At 38.9% G+C, this 20,019-nt stretch overlaps 2 long non-coding RNA genes across 2 annotated transcripts; one reads left to right on the top strand and one right to left on the bottom strand.

The window, feature by feature from the left end:
* Positions 1–3,454: 3,454 nt before the first annotated feature.
* LOC129356639 (uncharacterized) lies at positions 3,455–3,728 on the top strand. The gene is made up of 2 exons (XR_008605431.1): positions 3,455–3,525; positions 3,596–3,728. It is a non-coding gene; the product is annotated as an uncharacterized LOC129356639 (long non-coding RNA).
* Positions 3,729–4,411: 683 nt separating this feature from the next.
* LOC129356649 (uncharacterized) lies at positions 4,412–7,068 on the bottom strand. The gene is made up of 3 exons (XR_008605435.1): positions 6,981–7,068; positions 5,135–5,250; positions 4,412–4,694 (listed from the first exon to the last, which is right to left on the bottom strand). It is a non-coding gene; the product is annotated as an uncharacterized LOC129356649 (long non-coding RNA).
* Between the last annotated feature and the right edge of the window lie 12,951 nt (positions 7,069–20,019).

Genomic DNA, 20,019 nt, shown 5'->3' with positions numbered 1-20,019 from the left:
GGTGTTTGATGCTGTTGGCTTTTATATCCGTGGAAGTTAACAATCCAGACATTTTAAGGTAACTTTTGCAGTTTGATGTTCTGAAAATAAAACAAATTAATTAGATGAGCTTTGATAAGACAGTATTGATCGGTAACTGCCGGGACGCCGGCCACATTTCCCTCCTTTTTCTGTCCAACTCCGGCCAACAGAATAAATACAAAATTGCATCGCAAATAATTTCTGACACTTGGAATACACAACCCACCAAATGATGCATTCCAACTAGTTCATTATGATATTAATATTGCACAAAGCGACAATATCTCCCCGATGAACTGCGGCGCCTAAATGCTGAGTGGATTTTTTCTGCTTGTTTTATTTGTTAATGGATCTGACTGAACCCACTGGGGTGACAAAATGCACTTGGATTTATTTTTGATTGACTTTTGCTTTTAACGGCTGGGAGCTTACAGGAAAAATCATAAATCAATTTTTCTTCTTTATTGGTTCTGTGAGGCTACATAATTAGAGTTATCAGATTTTCTGCTGCATTTCTCCAAAATTTCTTACTAAGTTTCAAACTTTGGGCCAAAGGTGTCCAAAATATGTTGTTCTACTTTTTTAACAAAAAGCCAAGCATGCAATACTTCAACTAAAATGTGCTGTTTTCAGATTTGTTGTTAGAAAAGCAGAAATTAAAATATTATAGATGAAAAATTTTTTTAAAAGAGTTCTGCAAGTTCAGTTTATTAAAAGTAATTTTGCAGTTTAGTCCATCAGTAAAATCAGGTTGTTTTTTTTAATGCTTGCTGTGATCAGCCAACTTTATGAAATTGATTAAGTCACTTCGAGAAAATGGAAAAAGTGTAATTATTCAGAAATAAATTGTGATATTTTCAATATTTTCTACTGTAGAAAGATTTTCATCTGTGATAATTTTGTCCTGATAAAAATATAAGGTCTCCATTCTCTGGGGCCCCAGTTTGTATAATTCTTGAACTGAAGTCGGGGGCCGCAAATGTTCAGCCCCAGGGCCACAAATGGCCCCCGAACCAAACGTTGGACACCTATGTCTTTGTTAGCATTTTCTCTTTCTGATCATTCAGGTTGGGTTTTACTGCCAGATGTGAAAGTTTGTGTGAAAACTTTCCACTTATGCAGAATTAATTTTATTAGATGCAAATTAAAGCATCAAATTTTTCAGAAACAAAAGTTTCTAGTTTACATCGTCGTTTGACTTGATTATTGCTCCACTTCCTCAAACTTTTCACTTTTTTTTTTTTTACTAATTAATCCGATCATTTTGATCGGAAATGAAAAGTCAACTGAGTTTCAAATGTTTTTCTTAAAAATAATGACATTTTAACCGCAACTGAATGTCAAACATCTGAATTTGCCACTTGTTGTTTTCTGTGAACAAACTCAAACATTTTATCTGCTCATTTTTACTAATCATTATTTATTTTATGTTGTTTATAAGGACAGTTTTTTTAGTTTACTGAAACTGCAAAATCATCTTTTGTTATCAGGGTATAAATTTAACTACATCACATTGTATGTTTTATTACTATCTAAGGCAATAAAGGAAAAAACAAGTGATTTCTGTTCAAGTGGGTTTATTTGTCTTTTGGAATAAAGAAAAGCTTCGTTCACTGGGATCTGAACAGAGAATAAGTTTTTATTTGTCATATTTTATTAGGTTTGTTGTGAATCAAACTGGATTTTATTAAAAATAGTCACTGAGTTTCTGCATCTTTGTAGTTCCGGTTCCCGCCAGTAGATGGCACTGCAGGCGCTCACTGAAACGTGCAGCAGAGGAGTCTGGGTAAAACCTGCAGCGCACACACTGCTTGGCTGGTTTGTGTTTGTCAGGATTATGTTTTTTTGTCCCCTGTTGGTAAAATGACTGGAAGGAGAATCAAGATGCTTGTTTTGATTTAATATTTAAAGCTTCAGCTCCGAGTTCGGCTTCAGAAAACAAGCTGAGAGAAAAAACGGTTTTGTGTTTCTGAAGGTAGTTTTACTCAAATAAACGCTAAAACTGTGAATAAAATAAAACAAGAAATAAAACATTCGGTTAAGAGGTCATTTCAGCAAACAGCTTTAAATGATGTCATGAGGTTGCTATGGAAACAGAGTTGGCAAACTGGAATATCCATCCATCATCCATCAGTTCATCCATCCATCAGTCCATCCATCCATCCATCCATCCATCATCCATCAGTTCATCCATCCATCCATCCATCCATCCATCATCCATCAGTTCATCCATCCATCCATCCATCATCCATCAGTTCATCCATCCATCAGTTCATCCATCAGTTCATCCATCAGTTCATCCATCAGTTCATCCATCAGTTCATCCATCCATCCATCAGTTCATCCATCCATCCATCCATCCATCAGTTCATCCATCAGTTCATCCATCCATCCATCAGTTCATCCATCAGTTCATCCATCCATCAGTTCATCCATCCATCAGTTCATCCATCAGTTCATCCATCAGTTCATCCATCCATCAGTTCATCCATCCATCAGTTCATCCATCCATCAGTTCATCCATCAGTTCATCCATCAGTTCATCCATCCATCAGTTCATCCATCAGTTCATCCATCAGTTCATCCATCCATCCATCAGTTCATCCATCCATCAGTTCATCCATCCATCAGTTCATCCATCCATCCAGTCACCAGCAACCTACAAAAATTTTCAAAAGTTTTGTGATTTTTTCTTGACAGTTTTATCCATTAATTAATATAATTGATTAATCATGTAGATCCATTGATCAGTAGGTTGCCAACCAGTTTGCAAAATCGATTAAAGTTGATTTGTGGAAAATGAATAATTTTCAACACTAAACAGGTTTTGGTTACTTTTACTGTATTTTCCATCAGCCGAAACTGAATCTAACTGTAGACAGAAAAAAGTTTCTGCCAGAAAATCTGACATTTTAAGATCCATCTCAAATATTTTGAAATTAAAAACAGGAAGATTTAGGAGTTTAAAAAATAAAACTTTCAGAGACGTTTTGGCAGAAATTTCCTTCTGCTGTTTTTCTTGCTCTAAAATTTGCTGTTGTCGTTTTCAGCCAGTTTAATAAATGATTTGAAAGCGGATTTTGGTGCAAATGGCTCCCAGGAATCCTCGTTAGCTCATAACGGGCCCCTCGCTGGCAGCTCTGCATCCACTGTTGCATTTTTCAAAAGCTTCTGTCGTTCGGGTTCCGGACATATTTAAACAAAAACCTGCAGCCCGAACTGGGAGCTCTCCTGTGTGAAAAAGAGAACCAGGAAGACGATGTCCAACCCGAAAGACGAGCTCTTCAAGCTGCTGCTCCTCCCCAGAGGAGGACGAGCCGGGCGGCGATGGCGCCGCCTCGCCCAGGAGCAACCTGCGCCTGCAGGCTGGCGCACGGGAGACCGGCTTCAAACTGCCAACCAAAACCCGGCGCCCGCCGAACTGGGCCCGGTCTCAACAACTGGGTCACTAGCAGACCGAGCTCGTCCAGGAAAACGGCTTCTGGCCGAACAAGACGCGAGTAAGTAAGTACCTGCGGGAGCGCCGGGCCGCCGTGGTTAGAATGTGGCCTAATCAAATCCGCTTGGTTTCCAGAAGCTGCCAGGAGGCCGACGACGGCGGCGATCTACCCGACCGGCCGCTTGCCTCGGAGCTTCATCCTGAGCAAATCCATCCGCCAAGCCTTCAAGCTCTGACGCCTCAGGAAATAAAACTGCTTGGATCCAAACATTTCAGGCTGGTTGTGTTGAAACGTAGCAGAGAAGCTTTACAAATCTGAGGCTCGGGGGCCAACGCAGGCCGCGCAGCGGAGTTTCTGCGGCCGTGAACAAAACTAATTTGTCCCGTCAGCAAAGGAGGATGAAGCAGAGGGAGAATTATTTTCTTCAATTTTAGAACGAAGGTATGGGCTAAAAATTAAAATCTTTGCATAAATGTTAGTTATTAGGACATGATAGTAAACTAAGAAATGTTTTATTATAAATCATAACATTACATGAATGAAGTCATACTGGAAGAAAGTCAAATAATATGAGAATAAAGTTATAAAATTATCAGAATAAAATAATAACATTACATGTATTTTATATTCTCTTAAGATTAGAATAACGTCAAAAATAAATAAAGTAAAATTTTGGAGAAAAAGTCAATTGAAACTAGTCAATATAGTGAATCAAAGATTTAAGAACTTTATGAAACAAAGTAATTTTACATTTATCTGCTTTTAAATACATAAAGTGTTTTCAAATAGAGGAGACCTGATTTATGTTTTTATTTCTAAGAATTGATTAAATCTTCAATTTTATTCAATCAAATCCAAAATAGATGAAGTTTAGTAACTACAATGATTTCCACATTTCTACATTTTATTTGTTTAAAGTATTTCATGGTTGGTTTATTGAATATCAATGAACCTTTTGGTATTTTAAACCCTCCGAAGAAACCAAACGTCTTCATACCAGCGTTTCTGTGTGAGATGCAGAGCCGGTGCCGCTGGTCCAGTTCTGATGCGTGTTTGCTCTCTGCCAGCTCGGATCCATCTCGTTAAGCAGTCACACCTCCCAGAAGGCCGCGCTCTGCCCGCTCGCTGTTTGCCCGATAATTAGAGCCGCAGGCCCGGATGAAGCCGACTTTGTTTTTTACAGCCTGGCTGTCCCGCTGCGCTGATCTGATCGGACTTAACAGAACCTGTCAGCTCCAGACACAACAGGAAGCAATTCGGTGATCAACAGGAATCTGCTTCTTCAGACACATTCCTGCAGGAAATTACGCTTTTTGAACCAAAACTCTTACAACTGGAAGTAAGATTACGCAGACGACGCTGAGCTTTACGTCTGAGAACTGAAACAAAACTGAAGTTTTTATCTTTGGACCCAAAGATCTAGAGTTAGCGAACAGATTCAGTTACTACAGCGAGAAAGTAGAGATCACTGACTCCATGGTTACTGTACCATTAATGCAGAAATGTGGGTTTAATGAAAATGTATTTAAAACCTGTTTAAAGGTTGTTTCCAAAGGTGTTTTTAATCCAACAGAAACTGAACAGATGCGTTCACTCGGAGGCTGAATTACGCCCAGGTGGACCAATCAGGCGCCTAATGAGGGAGGAAATCCCATCGCTTCTTGATTTCATACCTGCCTCTGTTGTTTCACCTTCACCATCCTGGTTCTCCTTTTCTCTGGTAAATATTTCTGCAGCTCTTCGTCTTCATTATTGCTCAGCTGCCAGTGGGATTTCTATCCTCTTCTTCCTTAAATTGATGCAAAACGAAGCTAAATTCACTGCATGAACGGGAGGAAATTGTCTGGAAATCAGAAGCAAATCAAGGTCAAAGTTCACTGTTATGATTCAGAACTTTACAGCAGTTCGGAATGTCACTGTTTAATTTTATAACTAATTTGAATCAAAAATAAAACATTTTGCTGAGCATCACCTGTACCTAAACACACATTGCCATGGAGACCGCCTCCTGGTTTCCTGTTGCCCTCAGGCAAAATATTCACTTCATCATTACAGTGTTTTATTGCTTCTGGGCTACAGTTACAATTTTAGAAAGTTAATCTGCAAAAAAAAATGTGAATTTGCAGTTTAGTTGCTCTGTATTTCCTTGTAATAGATGATGCTCTCGTTTAGCTCTCTGCCTCTTAAATTCAGTTTATTATTCAGATTAGTTTGAAAAAGTCTCAAACTAACTCGGTGCAACCTGCTAAGGTTCTTAAATAGAAAACTTCATAACTAATTTGAATCATAAACTGAACTTGGCGCCTTTTTGCAGTAGACTTGAAATCTGCCTGTATAATTGGATTGAAATGAACTTTTTTAGTAAAGTGCTTTGAGCCATTTGCTGTGATATGAATGAACTGAATTGTATCTCTATGATCTCTCTCTGTTTGTTTGCCACCAGCGATATTTAAATCTCTTCATTTCTCAGGTAACGTAGTGGGAAGCTCGCTGCAGGAATCAGCTCAGCGGTTCTTTCAGCTGCCGTTTGAAGCTCAAACATGGCGAACCGTTGAGGCGAACGCGCCTGTTTGGATTCCTAATTCTGCAGCTTTAGTTCAGTGTGAAGATGAAATCATCATCTGATCCTCTGCAGGTTTACAAAACAGATAAATGCGACTTCAGATGAGCAAGACGCAGAAACTGTCAAAAAAACAAACGCACTCAAGAAAAAGTAGGGAAATTAAGTCACCAATAAATTACGCAAGTAAGAGTAATTTTTGCCTGTGAGCTGCAGGTAACTATAATTTCCTGAGGGAGTCTTCCCAAGGGATCAATAAAGTCAAGTCTAAGTCTAAGTCTAAAAAGTATTTGATTAAACTGATAATGAAATAGAGTAACTGCATATTCGTAACACCTGAAGTAACATTTATAAATGTAAGTTTATGTAAATTCTGGTATTTCAGAGACAAAATAATATAAAGAAACATTTTAAAAACTATGACAAAGGATTTAAATCAAATACAAGAATAAAATCATAAAATTAAGAGAACAAAGTTGAAATAAAGACATTATGTTTACTTTATTATTGTAATATTATGACTTTTCTTACAATAAAATTAAATTACAAGACTAAAGTCAAAGTATTATAAGAATATAGTTAAAATAAAATCAGAAGACAAGATATTTAGAGAATAAAGTCACTATAAGAATCACATTTTAAGAGATTTAAGTCATAATATTACAACTTTATCCTTGTATTATTTGGACTTTAATCTCTTACGACTTTATTTTAGAAATATTATGGCTTCATTATACTGTTAATTAAACTTTAGTAATTTTATGATTTCATTCTTGTAGGGCTGTTGTAAACAAATATTTTAGTAACTGAGTAATCTATCGATTATTCGAGTAATCAGATAAAAGAACATTTATGAAATGAAATATTTCATAACAGCAGTGTAACTATTAGATATCAAAATCAGTCCAATTTTTCATATTTGTTGTAATTTAGAAAATTAACCTGTAGCAATAATTAACCTGTTAAGACGGCCGAACAAACCGAATATATCGGATGCGCCTGCCGTTGGTTCAGACCGGGATGACGTCGTTAACTGTAAGCCTGGGCCGCCCGCCATGTTGAATCTGTTCCCCGCCTGTTCAACTCTCCGCTGCTCTTCCCGCCCGTCGCTCTGGACCAGCAGCTCCGGAGGGGAAAAGCTGCCGGACTCCCGGCAGTGGCCGTCATTTCAAGGCTGGATGTCAAAACCATGAAAACCCGGAATTATCACCACTCAGTAGAATCCCCACGGGACGTTATGCTGCTAGCACTTACTTCCGTCAGCAACTCAGAGGCGGAAGTGAGAGCTCCGCGCAACGCTGATAATGTTCCGGCCGGAACACGGCGCTAAATAATAAAACATAAACTAACGAAGCTCCGAGGCGGATCGTGGTACTGCAATCATTTGAGGAATCGTTCCAGCCCTGCAATCTTGTAATTTTTTATTTTACATTTTTAAAATATTTTTTATATTTACAAATATGCATATAATGATGAATGATATTTTGCTTATGTTCGCTTGACGTCCGAAAACCTCAGCAGACAGAAAACAGCATTGGAACAAAGATAGCCTATAAACAAGAGGTCTCACTTCTGCATGAACTGATGAAAACAAATTTTTTCCTTTAAAATTTGTTTTTTCTTCATCCGCCGAAGCTACTCATAGAATATCCAGAAACTTAAAGTACATTTTTCAAAAACAAAAAAAAGAAACAATTACTCAAGTGAATGTAATTGAGTAAATGGAACCAGTAACCACCAGATCCAGACCTGCTGCTTAAACTCCTTCCCTCCATCTACAGGCCATAGGCATCCAGTCTGACCGTTTCCCGCTCAGCGTGACTTCCCAGAATCCCCTGTGGCGTGAGAAGAGAAGCAGCTCTGGTTTCTGATTGCACCGCTTGGAGGTAAAGATCTGACACTGATCACTTCCTGCTGTGCTCTCACCTTCATCCTCCCCACTTTACTCTGCCTCCTCCATTTTCTCCTTCACAATGTTTTCGTTTTGAAGGTTGGACAAACTATAGACCTTCTAATGCATCAAAGTTCACACATTAAATCTGCAGTACGTAACTATATTGTGACGGTATAATACGAGACAGATAATCTCTGAAAAAAAATTATTCTCCTCCATATGCTCCTTGATTTACTGCTGAAGAAATGAACCAGAATCAACCAATCAGAGCCAAGAGGCGGGTCTTAATGCTGTCAATCAACCCTATGAACAGCAGAGGGATAAAATCACAAAATACTTCACGAAACATGTTGGAAAAGCAAATCAAACATAACATGAAATTAAATTAAAAGCCTGTGTGCAAAAAGATTTTAACTGCATTTTAAAATAATGTGTGGATGCAATGTGAAAAACAATGGGAAAGAATTCGGAGAGCAACAGCTTGAAACAACCAATCTCTTTTCTATGGTTTCCAGCATTTAAAATGTAATTTTCTATGGTTTTCATTTGATTTTGCGGGTGGAACAATCCCCAGTAAACGGACAGATTTTCCTCTCTTCTACTGCAGAGGATTAAAGATCATCAAGGTCCGAATCACTGTAAGGAATCCAGGTAAACAACCTCTGTCAGGTGCACCTCTGTCAATGTTTCCTGTTTTTCCTGCCAGTCATTTCTTTACAGTCAGAACTGCTCAAAACTTGTTACAGTAAAAATTGTTTAGTTTTTCCTGGGTTGTGATTTTCATTTTGTGCAGACGGAGCTATAGTGGAACGCTTTAGCTCAAAGCTGAATCGTGTTGAAGTGGCTTAGTCAAAGTCTGGACATGAATCAAAGTGAGAATATGTTGTAAAATTGTTATTTTGAAGAATCAGTGAAAAATTCAGTGTTTAGATTTGGAAAGTCCTTCAGCTTGAACTGCAGAAAAATATTTTTGAAAAAGTTTCTCTCAGGAAGGTTGAATATAAATGCACACCACACTTTTCAGTTCTTCCCTTGTGAAATTGCTATGAAAGTTGATTTTTACACACTTTTAGCTGCAAACAGACGCATTTACAAATCCAGGAAGGATTTCTATTGGAGTTTCTCTTTCTCTCTAAATGTCAGGTTTTAATCTGTATTTCCTCATAAATCATGTGGTTTCCTGTGTCAGGTTGTGGTTGGTATGCACACAGGTGTCTCCTCTGGCGGCGAAGGGCGACCAGAATACAAATACTTCTTAATTAAGGGCTAATTTCCCGCTCCATTGATTCCAGCTCCCACGTTGCTGCGCCGCTCCGCTCGGAGGATCAATGAGCACACAGGCTGAACCCCCAAAGTACATACATGTGGATCTGGCTGCAGGCGTTTCTTTTTATTATTATTATTATTTCTCTCCTGAAACCAGGATTTTTTTAGGTTTCATGGATTTGTTGTGGAGGTGAGTCAGAAAGGAGGACGGTTACAGAAACTCAGGATATCAATGAGGAGCGAAGACGCCTCGGGTTTATCAGCGGCTCGATGGTAACGGATCATAAATGCTTCATTATATTTACATCTGAGTTTCAAATTCTAATAAATAATAAATAAAGACAAAGATGATGGAAACAGGTGTAAATAGGTTCAAACAACAACAGAGTTTTAGGGGCATACTAAACAAATTAAACAATTAAGAAACAAATTATGAGAATAAACTCATCTATATGACCGTGGCTGAGATGATTGACACCAAATTTGTTTGATGTGAAGAAGGTCGGAGGTTGACCTTTAACGACCTCTGCAAACATTCATTAATATCTTCACAGTGATTGCGGCACATTGGAAAGTTTTTGCTGCATAACCTTTGAAATAAAAGGCGGCACAAAAAATATTTTGCGGCACAAACCGGCACAAACGTAGTCGGGTTTTATGACACCTGCTCAGGTCTCATTCTGTTTTGAAGAATGAGGGGGTTGGGAGGGCTGTTGACCTTTCATGACCTCTGGAAACATTAATTTATATTAAAACGAGTGCAGCACAAACTAAAATTTGTGCTGCAGAAATATAGCAGAAATGCTTAACAACAATTTAGCTAGATTTGGTTAAAGTGGGAGTCTGGTTGACCTTTTGACCTTTAAACTTTCAACCATGTCTTTGAAACAAGCAGCACAAACTGATTTTTGCTGCACAAATGGATTGACGCCAAATTTGTTTGAAGATGGTGTGGAGTTGAGAGGTTAATAAAAGTTGTACATTAAATTTGTACAATGATTCACTTGCACTTTATAATATTGGATTTAATTTAGAAGTGAAGTAAAACTCTTCTGCTGGTTTTAAAGTAAAACATTTAATCACCAGAATCACTTCACAGTGGTGAAAGTTTGCAGGTTTATTAATCGTTGAGCTGCAGAACAGCGTCTCATCTCATCTTTATGTGTTTATGTGAAAATCCTTGAAAAACAACAGATGGAGATTATTCACAGGAAGGCGAAGCGTTGTCGGCGGGTCGGCGGCCTCTCGCCCACGTTCTGCGGCTCAAACGTTTCAAACACTTTCAGACTGAAATAACTGATGAAAAGTGGGATTCCCAAAGTTGGAGAATGACAAGTTTAGCTTTCAGTCCTGATTCTTCAGCGTCTAAGAACCAAAACAAGCCAAACTTCTCAATTTAAGCCGACGACCCTCTCAGGTCTCATTTATCACAGCTTGTTGTGCTGCAGCAGAGAAAGCAATTCTTTAAAACTTCCCCATCCTGGCAGGTTACAGCTCCATCACTTAGCGGCTGTCTGCCTGGACGCCAGGCCCCCCGCCTGCTGCACCAATCAGCCTGCTGTCCGTAACTGGATGCCACTCAGGGTGAAAGCGCCGCCTGGCTTTAGGAAAACACTCCATTTAACTCGCTTCGCTTCATGTTTACTCTGATTTTTAATCTGGGGCTTCAGCACAATCAGACCAAACAAATCAAACAGGATCTAAAATCCGTCTTTTCAGCCTGTTTATGCATCAAAAAAAGTCTGAGATTTACGGCTATTTGTTGACTTGGTGTTTATTCAATCATCTCAAAATGTTTGAGGTTTTATTGATTGATTCTAGTTTGATTATTATTTTGTTCTTTAGTCTCTTTCTTGTTCTTGCTTTAGTTTGGTCTTTCCTAGTGATTCTAGTTTATTATGTTTATTTGTTGGGTCTAATTTTATTATGTTCCTTATGTCTCGTCGTATTTTACTGTTAGATTCATTTATTAGACCCCTGTATGCTCTCGCTCGCCCCGTGCCACTTTCTCTCTTCTCACATCTCCAACCTGTTTCTATTAATTGGTCTAATTAGTCATTTGTTCTGTGTTGTGAGAATCCAGCTCCCCAGGATAAAAACTAAACGTTGATCCTATGTGATGTCCCACTGTCTGGTTTTCCTGGATTTCTGTTTTTTGTTCTCCTCTGGCTCTCTGTGCTCCCTTCTTCTTCTTTCCCGCCTCAGTCTTTCTGCTTTTGGCTCACCTTCAGTCAACATAAATCATGACAAAAATGAAATAAATAAGTTATCTAATTCCCTTTTTTCTGAACAATACAATACAATATTTATTCTTATTCTAACATTGAAACACTGTACAACAAAATTTGGGTGAAATCCCCAGATAAAGACAATGTTTCACTTGAAGAAACTGTCTACCAGATTTTACTACTGGCGGAGACGACAAAGAAGACGACAGTATTCACATGTGAATTTAATTGCGTTTCTTATTTAACTGGAACACCGCAGTTGTGATATTGCGTTTGCGCAGTATCACAATGAAAACCCAACTGAAATCAGCTTAAATAGACTGAAATATTTTAGATTTTTCTATATTTAGGCATCAAAAGAAAAGGTGAATAAAAGTCTAGTAATTATTTATGCATTTTGTTCGTCCAGCTGCAAACAGGAAGTGCTAATCCCATGAATATGATAAAGAAAACATCTTGTGTTTTGTTTTCTTGCTGGTAAGTCATTTAATGTTGCTTTCTTCAGGGTTTTATTTGTTCGTTTGTCACCTTAAGCCCAGGGGAAAGCTCCTCCATCGCTGGGGATGTTCAGTATCTGCGCCGGTGACACGCTTCCTGTCGAGGAATCTGCCCTGGAGTCACTTTCCTTTCATGTTTCTTATCATCTCCTACTTTTCCAGCCAGATCACGACGCAACACGTCAAGCTTATCGCCACCTTCCCCATCTCAGATGTGTTTATCCGACTCCCCACACCTTAAAGTGGCTTTGTGCTGCTCAGATTTATCTCAAATTAAACTTCTTATCTTGCTGCACACATAACACTGCAGGAATAGTGGAGAATGTGTCACATATTACAGCTGTCAGCTTTATCTCACTGCAAAAATGATGCAAACTCTGCAGCAGAAGTACAGAAGCCTATACATTTAGCCCCACGGTGACGTGCAGCTTCATTTGTTTTTATTGCAGAAATATGCATTTATCAGGTTGTAAGACAAATATAATTCCTTCCAATTAAACATATATCAACATTTTATCGACTTCTTAGTGACTGGGGTTGTAGAAATGAGCCGATTGTCCCAAAACATCAACACTAGTGTGGAAAAATTTATGTTTCAAATTCCCTCCTGTTGTTTATTTTAGTTTTTGAATCATTTCATTGTTTCTCTACAAAACAAAAATATCTTGTTTTGATTTGCTCTCAAATTATTTTGTCATTTTATTTAGAATACAACAGATTTTTGTTCTTCCAATTATTTCAGTCTATCACGTTGACGTTTAATCAAAATATTTTAGACGCCTGCCGAGGTTTTAAAAAAGAATTCAAAGGAAAAACTACAAATTTGGACATTTCAGAGTTTGAAAAGTCAAAAATTTGTTTAAAAAAAGTTAAAACAATTTAATTTCAGAATTTATTTTTGAAAAATCGTGGACATTTCTGAGGTTGAAAAGTTGCTAGAAAAAAAAACAAACATTTTCTAGGAAATGGTGAAAATGTAAAAGTTGAACACTGCAACTTTTACATTTATAAGAAAAAAAACAGAAATTTAGGGATGAATATTACAAATTTTCTAGAAAAAGCGTGGAAATTTTTTACCTTGAAAAATATCTGAATGTTTAAAATTAATCTCAGTAATTTGCGGAACAATTGAAAGTTTTTGCGTTTCAAAATTAGAAGGTTTGAGTTTCTGTTCTCACTATTTTTGACTTTTGGAGCTCAGACATCTCGCTTTTTCTAGAAAATTTCTGAACTTAAAAAGTCAAGAATTTCACCCCAAAAAAAAAATAAATAAATTTGAGATTGAGCTCAAAATCTGAGATTTTTTCAGCAGAAAACTCCTCCTGGTTTATTTTTCCGTCCCTGCCGCTCTGCTGTCAGTCCTGGTGCCTCAGAGTTTCCTGTAGACGTGAGTCGGCCTCTGGGCGCCATCGACCTCCTGCCCTCCTCTCTGAGCGCCGCGTCTCTGCCAGGACTAAAACACCCGGTAATTCACACGGCGGCCAAACAAGGACCTCCACTTAAACAAAAAGTCGATGAAGCTCTGCTGCTTTTGAAGAACAAAAGAGACGGAAGGCCGGTCGGAGCGTCCTGACGTTACACACTCTGACCGTTTGGTTTTTATTTAGCCGTTAATGGCCGAGGTGAGCGTTCGATGGAGAGGCATAATGAGGCAGATCGATTCCCATCGACCTATAGGCGCTTCCTCTAACACCGATACCTCGGGGAAGCCTCATTTGGTCCCACAAAAGAAAGAGAGTAACTGGAAATAATATTCAGAAGAGAAGCGCTGGGACAGAACTATTGATTCTTCTCATAAATGATAAAAATATTGATCGTTTTAATGCTCTGGGCCGCCGCAGCTGTTTTATTTATGTAGGGCTGCATCCACCTCAGGTTGGTTTCTTATAGAACAAGTGGTGGGTTTAAAAAGATTTTGGCAAAAACACAAATATGTAAAGGATCCACTTAGGAATAACTTCAAAATTAAGCAGAAAAGTTTTGATAATCCATTAAAAGCAACAGAGATGGTGATTTATTGTTGATCAGATTGGCTTCAGATACAAATAAAAATAACATGAAACAAAGCAGAATTATCGGTTGTATTAACCGATGTAAAAGCAGCAAAATGAAACGTCAAGTGTTGATCAGAACGTTTTGCTTGGGTATGTTTTCTACACTCGGTTGCTATAGCAACAGACTAACACAACGAACTGAATGGTTCATCTTATTCTGGAGCTGATATCCCATAATATGACGTGGAGCCGCCATCTGCAGCTAAACCACCTTCAGCTATTCAGTTTTGATGTTTATGGGGATTTTGGACCATTTCCCCACAAAATGCATTCATGAGGTCAGACACTGATGTTGGAAGAGAACTCCTAGCTTCTCGTCCAAAACTATCTGTGTTTGTATTAACCATCGAATTATAAAATTGGAATTGGGAAAACAAATCTGCTAAATAGAAAGACGCCAATTTTAACTCATATTTTTGGATAAAAAGTTTTTGCGCTGGGGTTTTTCAGTCGTATCGAAATGACTCACGAGTCATGTGATCAACAGCCGGATGTTACTACAATGAAAAACAAAGAAGACAACAGGAAGTGGTGTGAGGCTGACAGTTTGAATGTAGAGCTGGTTCCTCCACAGCTTCACTAACATCCGTTCATAAAACGCTGTGAGTCTTTCCGATGTGTTGAATTCATCACTCTTCTATAAAAGTCTTTCTCACCTCACTGAGTCAAACCAATCAAACCCCAGAGCAACCTGTTTCCCCTCCTGGCCTGTGGGGGCGCTGCACCAAGAACCACTGAAGGAAACAACACAAAAACCTCTGAAGACACAAAACATAAAGTCAGATTTTAGTGGTGGAGGATTTCTCTCTAGTGTTTGGCGAAAGACCATTTCTCCCGCTAGCGCTAGGCTAGCATGTTTTGTTTTTACCCAGAATGCCCTGCAATGTAGTCCACTTTCTGCTCCAGTCCACTTGGTGTTCGAACCGAATGACAAATCCAGATGCCTTCATTCAGAACTCTGAAGGCTGATCAATATGTATTAGTTTATCTAAAACTGTTTGCGATATGAAATATTTCATTGTTACCAAAAAAGCAACACAGAAAGCTGAGGTGGGGATGTAGTTTCTCAAAGTGCGGCAGATACACAGGCAAGTAAATTAAACATGTTGTTATGATTCTGGAGTTTTTGCTCTTCAGGAAGAAGCAATTGAAAGAAACATGAAAGGAGGTCGTAGGTCATCATCGCAGGTCCTTCTCTGTCAAGGCTGCGGCGGGAAATTGTGTCTGATTACAAAAACAGCCCATATTTCTGCATTCTCATTCTGGAAACACACTGGCAACACAGCCTCTTCCACGCACAAACGAGGCTCAGATGAAAGATGATTAGCATTTATTTCCTCTGTGGAGGACACGGCCGGCTTCCTGCTGAGCGGCTCGTCAGCTTCCTGTCGGTCAGGTGGGAGCGCCGACTCGTTCGCTCCAAAATGGGGGAAATAACAACAACTCTTGTTGTTTTCTCTCTTATAACCAGTCTGTGTTTTTGAACAATTTTCAGGCAGCAGAAACCTCTAATTTTGCAGGGAATTAGTTTTGCTGTGGCCTCTCCCCCAGCAGGCTCCCCCGCTGCTGTCAACAGGAGATGTGAGACAAACAAAGGATCCGTCCGACCCTGCAGCTGCGCGGCGCCGCCCACACGCTGCGATGGAGCAAATTAAAATGCGCCCTTGGCAGCTCCGGTTCTGTTCAGCTGTCAAGTCAATTCAAAGTTTTAAAATGTCAAATAAATGTAACATCTACGCAAAGCAGAGCCACTTAGCAAAAATAGAAACTCAGGTGAAAGGTTGAACAGCAGGGGGCAGTAGCACATGAACAAAATGTCTGCCGCTGGGATGGACCCGTGGAAACGTCAGACGATGTGGAGAAGCTGCTCCATGGAGGAGCTTCAGGCCTGAACTTTGACCCGAAACATTCAAAACATTTTCAACGGATTTAAAGGACGAACAAACGCTTCACGTGATAAAAGCTACATTACTAAGCTAATGTTGCTAGCTTGGCATTGATAAATTGTGATCCAGTAATAGATGTGATGTATTTATATTGCTTATAAATTATGTAAGAATGAGGCGAAAGTTCGTTCTAAGTTCGTAGTTTGTTCATTGTTGTCATTGCAACGCCATAGCAACTACCTACCAAGATGGCTGTCAGTCACATGACAAGAACGAGAATAAAGTCAGAATATTATAAGAAGAAAGTAGAAACAACATAAGAGTGAAGACATATTCTTATTTTTTCTCAGTATGGCCCTCCACTGCATTTAAATCCTTTTTTAGTTTGAACAATAAAAAACACAAAACTTTTTATTAAATCATGTTTGTTTTCATTCATGCAATTTTACATAATTAGTTTGAAAAAAGCAGGTTGGAAATATGATTTCTTATGGTTTCCTGCTCCTCTCATTTAAATCTTAAATTATTTTCACATCGAATGACATTATTTATACATTTTTAATATCAACAAAACCATTTTTGGTATTAAAGTATTGATCCTACTCAACAAATTTCCCAATAAGCTCCAATTTGAAGAGTTTTTAAACTGGTCTATATTTCTGCTATGAGCTTTATTAATCTTATTCACCTTAAAATGTTTGTGTAATTTAATCTACTCTTAGTCTGTGACTGTTTCATGTGAACCAGGTTACTAGTAATTCTCTGTATTGCAACAGCAGCAGAAACATGTTAGCCATTAATCCCAGTAACCTCTTAAAACTGGCATTCAGCCGCGTTTCTCCTCTGATGCTTCAGCCTCGCAGCGCTTCGCTGCGCCTTGTATCTATTAGATTCAGACCCCAGAAAACATTAATTATGCTTTCATCTTCCTGTAGGAGTGACAGCTGAGGAGGTGAAGGAGTCACCAGGCTCTCCATCCGGCGGCCGGCTCCAGCCTCCAGCGCAGCGCAGAGCAGCGCACTCCAGAGGTTGTATTTGTCTAATTGAATTAGCGCCTGTGGCCTCTTGAATGTGCAGCATCAACAAGGGTTTAATGGGAGTCAAAGCTTGGAAAGGAGCAATATTCGCTGGCAACAACACTATGAAGAACGCCAGCCACCAGATTAGTGCTGACAAACTGTAATTGGATTTCCTGTACACTTAATTGAATTGGACTAAATGAGCATTTGCCAGTTTGTTTTTTTTTTTTTTTTTTGTTGTTGCCATGAAATTGGGCTGTTGCCACATGGAGAGGGGGCAGAGTGCCAAACATTTACCCAAGTAAAGGCAAAAAAAGTGTTTGGTAAAAAAGTGACTGATCAAATATAATTTACATAATTAGATGGACCAAATATAAACTTAGGTGAACATTTTGGCGACATCATGACTTACTTTCATGTATTTAAAAGTAAAAAGTGCCACCCAAGAAATTATTTAATAATTTAGTATTTAAAATTAACATCATCTGAAAGACCAAAATATAAAGTTAAGGACCGAAGTGAGAATAACTCATACAAGTAACACAAAGTAACAAAATTAGGTAAAAGAAAATGTTTCCAAATCAGTTTGTTGCAATAAAAAAACTTATGAAATGTAAACAGAAATTGCAGGTGTGTGTCTATGTCTGGTGAATTTTTGATTAAATCATGTTTGTTTTTCATTTAACTTCCTGGTTCTAATTTCACTTCCTGGTTCTGATTTTACTTCCTGGTTCTGATTTCACTTCCTGGTTCTGATTTCACTTCCTGTTCTGATTTCACTTCCTGGTTCTGATTTTACTTCCTGTTTGCTGATTTTACTTCCTGGTTCTGATTTCACTTCCTGGTTCTGATTTTACTTCCTGGTTCGATTTCACTTCCTGGTTCTGATTTCACTTCCTGGTTCTGATTTTACTTCCTGTTTGCTGATTTTTACTTCCTGTTGCTGATTTTACTTCCTGGTTCTGATTGGCCCGGTCTATATTTGTTTTTTCATCTCTAAACTGTTACGTTGATGGACTGAAGACGTTGATACGTTTCTCCTTCACTTGTTGCAGATTAAAGTTCACCGATAGAAATGATTTTTTTCCTGAGTGGAGGATCTGAAACTTTCCTCCCATCCCGCTGACAGTTGGTTGCTCCTCCCACACAGAACCGGGTCGCCGGTGAACGGGCCTGAATTTTGTTGCGTTGCTCCCGGTGGGCGCAGCAGGGACGACCCGCTCCACACCAGATGCAAACAAACTCATTAGAACCAACAACCTCTAAATGTTCCCAAACATCCTCTCAACGTGGGTGAATACTTTAACACAGCTCATTTCTTCTCATTTTAAATTCCTCCTCTTCCAAAATACCGTCTGAAACCTGATTTATTTTATGCAAAGCAGCCGCTAATCACTGCAGTTGTGTGGGAAACGACATCAGATCCGCCCAGAGGGGCAGAGAACCAAAACCCGCATTAAAGAAGAGGAGTACTGCTTCAACATCGCTTTACCTAAGTAAAAGTAAAAAGTACAGTGGAGTAAAAGTATACACTTTTACTTCCTGGCTCTGATTTCACCTGGTTTTTGGTAACTTTTTTTTTTATCAAAAAGTTATAAAAATATAACTTTAAGTTCCGATAAGTTGTTGAGGACGTTTTCTTTTCAGGGCCCATCGGGTCACTGGCCTGGATTTTCAACAGAACCAGAGGAATAATTATACTTTCCAAGAACCTCAATGTCCAAAGACTGCTGGTTAGTTCTGGAAAGGTTTTGAGAAAGTCCAGGGAAGATCCAGAAAGCAATCTTCATTTTAAATCCATAGTCTGTTATTTCCTGATGGTTAACTCCGTGTTGGGCTGTTAATCTTTAGTCAGTAATTATGACGTCTGAGCTTTCATAAATAATGTAGTAAATTTCTATAAGTTAATAAGTGGAATGTGGAAATGGTGTGAACGATTGGTCACATTAAGTCTTAAATACCTGAAAACTTCAGCTCTGCCTGTGAGAAAGCTGTGAAACATTTTGCAGAGCTGAAAGCTGCAGTACGCTAATCTCTGACATTTATTTAGCCTCCAATTTGTTGTCATTAAAGTGCCTTTAATGAGCAGTTAATGCTACACTGTTTCCTGCATTTCGATATCGACGGCGTGAAAACAGGACGAGTCATGCACCAGCGAGTTTGCAGAGCAGCGTGGGTAATTAGGCGGCCCGACTAATTAATCATCCGACTCCCTCTACTCTCCCAAAGAGTAGATTAGCAGCGAGTTGCTTCTGTAACTCGCTGTAACTCGCTTTGATCAAAGGTTTGCACGTCTTCAGAAGGAAAAACAACTAAAGAGGACGTTCTGTTTCTGCAGCTCATCGTAGCAATTCAGATGAATAACGTCTGATGAGGGAGTCAGGAAGAGGCGTTTTGACTGGCAGCTCGATTCTTCTGTCAGCTGTGCTCAATGCTGCTTACGCTGCGCGGCTCATCCTGCTGCTTCAGAGGAAACAGAAACACCTGCGGACGGTTTCCTGTCTGCTGCAGGTTCACTCAACATTTCATTTCTTTGTTGGATGATTAACCTGTGATGTCATAAATCCTCCTGCTGGTGGATTCGCTCTGTGTTTGAGGCTGGCCTCTGATTGGTTGATTTAAACTTTTGAAAGCCGCCAGAACTTTACAGCTCAAATCTGAATTCATTTTATTTGTTGTTTTGTTTATTTTGGATGTTTTAAAATATGCAGAGTTAAATGTTCATTAGAACTTAAAGAGGATATTTTTGTGCCATTACTATTATGTTAACATCAAATGATTTCAAATCAACAATATTATTTTTATCTCAAAACCTTCTGGGACAATTTATCGTCCAGGAAACTCGGCATCATGACAGGCCTGATGGTTTCATGATGTTCGTCTGACAGAAGGACATTTATCTGCTAAGCAAGTTTTAAACGTTTTAAATGATGCATATTTGAATTAAAGATTTTATTGCCTGACGCCCTGAGGATCGGTATCGATATGTTCAGTTGGATTTATTCTGTTTCAGCTGTTTTGGAGCAGAGTTTATGTTTTTGGTCCGAACCAGAAGTGGATCATTCACGCCTCCCCAAACGGACCGAAACTGAAAAGCCGGAAGACGTCAATGAGAAATGTCGCGACGTAGCGAACGGTACAGAAAAGGTTTCCA

Source organism: Poeciliopsis prolifica, unplaced genomic scaffold (genome assembly GCF_027474105.1).
Source record: "Poeciliopsis prolifica strain line A6 unplaced genomic scaffold, Auburn_PproV2 SCAFFOLD183, whole genome shotgun sequence".
In the NCBI taxonomy this organism is placed as follows: domain Eukaryota; kingdom Metazoa; phylum Chordata; class Actinopteri; order Cyprinodontiformes; family Poeciliidae; genus Poeciliopsis; species Poeciliopsis prolifica.
This window is presented reverse-complemented; position numbering and strand designations above follow the sequence as displayed.